General features: G+C 49.5%; 1 protein-coding gene across 1 annotated transcript in view; it reads left to right on the top strand.

Annotated features, from left to right (window-relative positions):
* Positions 1–6,043: 6,043 nt before the first annotated feature.
* NAA30 (N-alpha-acetyltransferase 30, NatC catalytic subunit) overlaps positions 6,044–6,185 on the top strand; it is a 20,036-nt gene continuing 19,894 nt past the window's right edge. The window contains exon 1 of the mRNA XM_041413307.1: positions 6,044–6,119. The gene's annotated coding sequence lies outside the window, so the exon portion shown is untranslated. The remainder of the gene's footprint in view (positions 6,120–6,185) is intronic.

The raw sequence follows: 6,185 nt of genomic DNA, 5'->3' as shown, positions 1-6,185 counted from the left end.
CACACTTGCACCTTCCCCCAGACTCTTCCTTCTTTCCCCTTCTCAATTAAGGTTTGGGAAGAGGAGAGCTGTCTCCAGCTATCCACAGTGCAGTGCATCGTTTGAAATTAATCATTCTCTATCAGCTTTCCAGGCCAGATACCAGGCACAGTGGAGTCAATTCTCTTCCATGAAACCATCTCTGAAGCAGCATCTCTGCTCTTAAGTGCATTTTCACTGGGTTTCTAAGCACACATCAAACCTGGGTTCAACAGAAAGACATTTTCTCTGCTCTTTGCATTGTTTTTTCCAGTACTATTGAAGGGCACTGTGTCCTCAGGAGACAGGGAGAAGTAAAAGTAGTCTTGGCAGGGTAACAGACAGAAGGAAACTTCCTGAAAAGCTTAAGAGCACCTTATCAGAAGGAGAATGAGGTTATGGACACACCTTTTCCTCCTGCTGAGTCATGATTTCTTTCTGCCACTGACAGTAGACAGGGAAAAAGCAGCCAGCTCCCAGTCAGTGATCAAAGACTCTCATGATTTCACTTACAGGGTGAAAAAAGAGGTAAGACCAAGAAATGAAATAAATATTGTCATGATTGACTCATCCTTCAGACATCTCTGGTTTGCATTCCTTTTTTTTTTAACCTGTCAAACCTCTCTCACTGTCGTTTCACACTTGGTTTCAACACAGCTACAGAGGTGGAGATGGCAATTCTCCTGCTTATTGATCTTGACATGACAAATCCTTGTCTCACACGGAAAAAAATGTTACTGCTGTCAAAAGAGATGCAGGCGGTGACTTTTGTGTCTTCCTCTGGTAAAACAAACTTGGATTATGGCAACGGGGTCAGTGCTGTGGGAATTGCAGATGCTGGAGTGCTGTACAACACTCCCCTCTTGTGATTTCTCTCGTTACAACACTTCCCAAACCGCAGCCTTTCCCCATTAACCTCTTTTACATGGCAGATTCCCTCCCTGAGCACCAGCCCTGCCCTCAAACAGCCACTTTCCTCAGTGGGAACTGAACAACACTATTTGAAGTATACACACACATTTTGGTTTTCCTGATTTCCTCATTCCCTGTGCCTATAACCCTGTGTTGTTTTTTATATTCTAAATTCTTAGAATTTAGAATAAATTAAATGTTATAATTTTAAATGATAAAAAATTCTAATTTTTTATATTTTAAATTCTCTATTTGCTGCTTCAGAAACTTGGACAGGTCTGGTATTCCCACCTCTGCCAGCACACGTTGCATTTCCTTTCCAAATGCAGAATTCAGTGCAGAAATTTCAGATCTGCAGGTACATCTTTGCTATTCTCTTGTATTTATTGGAGCTGCAGAGGATCAGAGCCAGGCTGCTTCAGTGGAATGACAGCATCTTTGCCCACACAGTGCCTGTCTCTAAATTTTGAAAGCATCACAAAAAAAAAAAAAAAAAAAAAAGGGAATCAGTGCAGTGCAGGATTCCTGCTCACCATGGCGAGGTGTGGGCTCACTCTCAGGAAATGGCAGAGTTGGACACTGCTCCAGAAGGGAAGGGAAGCTGGGGACTGAGCGTGGCAGCGAGGTGGGAGGGGTGGAGCAGGTGAGGACACCAAGGTGGCCTGGCTGTCACAGGCACAGCCCAACACAGCTGAGCAAAGCAAGCAGAGACACCTTGGTGACAGTGACCAGGCTCAGCTGAGAGCCCAGATGGCCCAAAAAGTCCATGGGGAGCACAGGGTGAAGCAGGAATGGCCATGCTGGACCTATCTTGATGCCCCAGGTTTTAGCTTTTCTATTTTTCAGATTCTGAGCTGCTCTAGTGTGGAGTTCTGAGCTTCACATCAGGGAATGGTGAGCTCTCTGCACAGAGCAGGGAGACAAAACAATTCCTGCTCCAGCTGGGGACCAAGGACAAATGAACCAAATCTCAGCCCAAGAGCATAAACAACGTGGGCTGGAGAGAGAAAAACAAGGATGGGACTTGATGGGCTGGAGCTGGAACTGGACAATGAACTGCAATGTGCACATGGAGCAGAACTGATAAAAGTGAGAGACCCCGTGAGCTGTCATCCATTTTGGGACCATTTGGGTTCATCTTGGGTGCAGCCCTGGCTGGGCTCTTGTGCTGCCCAGGGTGGATCCATGGAGGAGATCCTTTGAATAAATCCCTGCTTTATTCTTTAACCCTGACCAGTCTCTGTTCTAGGTCAGCCTTCACAAGGCATCAATCTCAAAGCTGACCTTGACCCCAAATGGGCAAACCCCAGGAAGGGGGATACCCTCAGGGCCATAGCACTGACAAGTCCCACAAAAAATTTTACTTGCCCATGTGAAAAAGCAGATTCCAAAATATATAATTTATTTTTGATTTGGACAGGTGGAAAGGAAAAATACACTTAATTACTGCTTTGCTGGTGTGCTCAGAGCTCAAGTAATGCAGTCACCATTAGGAGTAACTTTTTAAAAGAATGTTTGTTAATAAGTGAAGAACAACAGAGAACTTTTCAGTTCTATTTCCATGTTACACACTCATGTCAAACTACTTCCCCTTCTTTGAGAAAAAAACCCAACAACTTCTTTATTAAGCACTGACCTGCTCCTATATTTTATTGCCCAGACTAAGCACAGGTCATTATTTTGCCCCCAACATCCTTATTTCTGGTGCAGCTGGGATGCCACTTTGTTACCACAAGGAACAAAGGCAAGTTTAGATGTATAATTTTCTATCATAATAATACTTTGAGAGCAACTGTGAAATTAAATCCAATGTAGGTACTTGCCTTAAGCACTGAAGAGGAAGGCCACCAGCAGCTCCCTTTCTTTTCACAGATACTGGAACTAAGTTTCCAAAGTTTGCTAAGTTGCTGTTTTCTTAACAAATTAACCATGGACACCTCCAAGGTCACAGAGTTACTGAACAAAGAACGACAAACAGCAAGGTCTGTGTCTGAGCCCCATCCCTGCCTCAGAGCATGTGGTTTGTGATGGGCAGTGTGCTCAGGGCTGAGTGATGTTCAGAAAGCAGTGAGAGGAAAACTAAGTAGCAAAATGTACCTAAAATTAAGGGGAAAAATAAAAAGGTGTGGCTTCTGGTTGAGAACATGCATTTTCAAAGCAGCTGTTTTCATAACAGAGAGGAGAATTAAGACAACCTTAAGCATAGCAGGAACTTAGACTGAGCATATCTCAGCAGTTGCAAGAAAATCATAGAACTGTGGAATGGTTTGGGTTGGAAGGGGCCCTAAAGATCTTCCCATTCCAACCCCCCTGCCAGGGACAGGAACACCTTCCAGCAGACCAGGCTTTCATGATCATTTAGATCATCTTCACCCTCTCTAATGATGTTTCCTGGCCTGGATTGTCTTCTTCACACAGACATCACCCTGACACATGGCTCTGACTCTCCCATAGCAGCTACATGGCAAGTGAGAGCAGAATTTGGGCCAGTCCTGCACTGACATTTGTTTGTTCTTTCTGTTTAAACTACCCCAGGCCAGTGAACTTGTGCCAGAGCAATTCCATCGGGCCCACAAGGGTCCTCTGGTGCCTGCTAAAACACACACAAAAATAAAAAGGAAGCCTTTGAGCACAGTTTTGTACGTGAGCACCTCTGTGGAGCAGAGAGAAGTGGTTAAAAACAGATCTGCAGAGCACAAAGCCAACATGGATAGAGATAATATGAATTAACCTTTCTGAATCATAGAATAATCACCAAATGATTTGGGTTAGAAGAGACCTTAAAAATCCTTTTGTTCCAAGCCCCCTGCCATTGACAGGGATGCCTTCCACTAGAGCAGGCTGCTCCAAACCCCATCCAACCTGGCCTTGGACACTTCCAGGGATGGGGCAAAGGAGACTTGGAAAAGAAAAAATAAATATAAAAGGATTCAGATACCCATTTCTTTATCAAAATTTCAGTCTTTCCATAAGTAATTACTTTGAATAAAAGCCTTTAATTCCCTCAATTTCCAACAAGGTCTTTTACTCTTTTCCCACTTCAGCATTAAGCAGTTAATAAACAGGAGGCTGTAACCCCACACTATTTATTCTTCCTAATTAAAGAGTCCTGTTAGGACACGTAGAGCAGTTCCTGGATTTTACTTTTAAGCCCAGACCTGTCATCTCCTTGAAAAATAACTGTAGCAAACGAAAATGAGCAAGTCTTATGAGGGCCCTGAAAAGCTTCATATGAGAAAAAGAAAAAACCCCACAATTTCTCTGCATTTTGAGGGGCCTTGTGTGCACATCAATATAATATTCACATCTAAAGGACTTGTTTGTTGCTCTGGTATCCAGTATAATTCTTAAAAGAATTTATGTGAGGCAGAAGAGCAGCAGAGATGGCGTGAGAGTCTTTCAGCCTTGCTGAATTTCCACTGTTACCAGCCACACAACGCAGCCCAAGCCTTATCCAGGCAGGAATGACATCCCACATGCAGCTTTTGGAAAGAAAAGCAACAACTCCTGAGCTCTGGATCTGCAACAGAGTGTCACCAAAACACCCCTGGCCCCCGGCCCCAGACTAAACACAGCTGGGAACGTCCTTGTGGGCAGCGCCTGTGCCTGCTCAGGCTTGGGCTGATAAACAAAGCCCAGAGCAGACAGCCACTGTCCCTTGTGCTGGGCGCTGCTGAGGCCACACTGCCAGCCCTGGGGCCCTCCATCCAGGCTGACATTTAGGGACTGGAACAAGTCCAGGGAAGGGAATGGATCTGGGGAAGGGTCTGGAGCTCAAGTTGGATGAGGAGCAGCTGAGGGGGCTCAGCTTTGCCTGGAGAAAAGGAGGCTCAGGGGGGACCCTGTGGCTCTGCACAGCTCCTGCCAGGAGGGGACAGCCAGGGGGATCCCGGGAACAGGGACAGGACCATGGGACATATTCTAAGATGTGCCAGGGGATGGTCAGGTTGGATGTCAGGAAGAATTTCCTCACGGGAAGGGTGATGGGACATTGGAATGGACTGCCCAGGGCGGTGCTGGAATCACCATCCCCGGAGGTGATGAAAGCAAGACAGGGAGCTGCTCCACAGGATCCAGAGGAGGCCACAGGGATGGGGAAGGGTCTGAGGGGCCTCATGAGGACACTTGGTCTGTGCAGCTGGAGCACAGTTCGGACCTCAGAGCAGCCAAAGCTCCCTCAGGAGAGGCAGGGCAGGGGCTGATCTGGTCACTCGGGGTGACAGCAGCCGAGGGAGCAGCAGGAAGCTGAGGCACGACAGGTTTAGCTTGGATATCAGGAAAGGTTCTTCCCCCAGAGGGTGCTGGGCTCTGAACAGGCTGAGCAGGGAATGGGCACAGCGGCAGATTTGACAGAATTTAGAACGCTCTCAGGCACAGGGCGGCATTGTCGGCGTGTCCCGTGCAGGGCCGGGCGTGGGACTCCACGCTCCCTGCGGGCCCTGCCAGCTCAGGACACTCCGAGCCTGTGAAAGACTGGATGTGTTTGGCCATCGGCTGGGCTCAATGAGCTGCTCCACAGGATCCAGAGGAGGCCACAGGGATGGGGAAGGGTCTGAGGGGCCTCATGAGGACACTTGGTCTGTGCAGCTGGAGCACAGTTCGGACCTCAGAGCAGCCAAAGCTCCCTCAGGAGAGGCAGGGCAGGGGCTGATCTGGTCACTCGGGGTGACAGCAGCCGAGGGAGCAGCAGGAAGCTGAGGCACGACAGGTTTAGCTTGGATATCAGGAAAGGTTCTTCCCCCAGAGAGTGCTGGGCTCTGAACAGGCTGAGCAGGGAATGGGCACAGCGGCAGATTTGACAGAATTCAGAACGCTCTCAGGCACAGGGCGGCATTGTCGGCGTGTCCCGTGCAGGGCCGGGCGTGGGACTCCACGCTCCCTGCGGGCCCTGCCAGCTCAGGACACTCCGAGCCTGTGAAAGACTGGATGTGTTCGGCCATCGGCTGGGCTCAAGGACCTCAGAGGGCTTTTCCAGCCCAGCTGGTTCCGTGACTCTGTGACCGGTCCCTGTCCCTGTCCCCGCTCCCCGCCCCGCGTCCCGTCTGAGGGCGCCGGCCCCGCCCCGCCGTCGCCAGGCACCGCCGCCAAGGGAGGAAGTGTCGTAAGGGCCGACAGGAACTGGCCGCGGGTTTTACGGCCGCGGCGGCCGCGCTTGGCGGCGGCGGAGCGGGAGCTGCCCAGACGCGGCGGTGAGTGGCGGCGGCGGGGGGACCCCGGGCCCCGAGCGCTCCGGGAACGGCCCCGCCCGCGGGGGG

This window comes from Onychostruthus taczanowskii, unplaced genomic scaffold (assembly GCF_017590055.1).
Source record: "Onychostruthus taczanowskii isolate IOZ18803 unplaced genomic scaffold, ASM1759005v1 scaffold103, whole genome shotgun sequence".
NCBI lineage: Eukaryota > Metazoa > Chordata > Aves > Passeriformes > Passeridae > Onychostruthus > Onychostruthus taczanowskii.
This window is presented reverse-complemented; position numbering and strand designations above follow the sequence as displayed.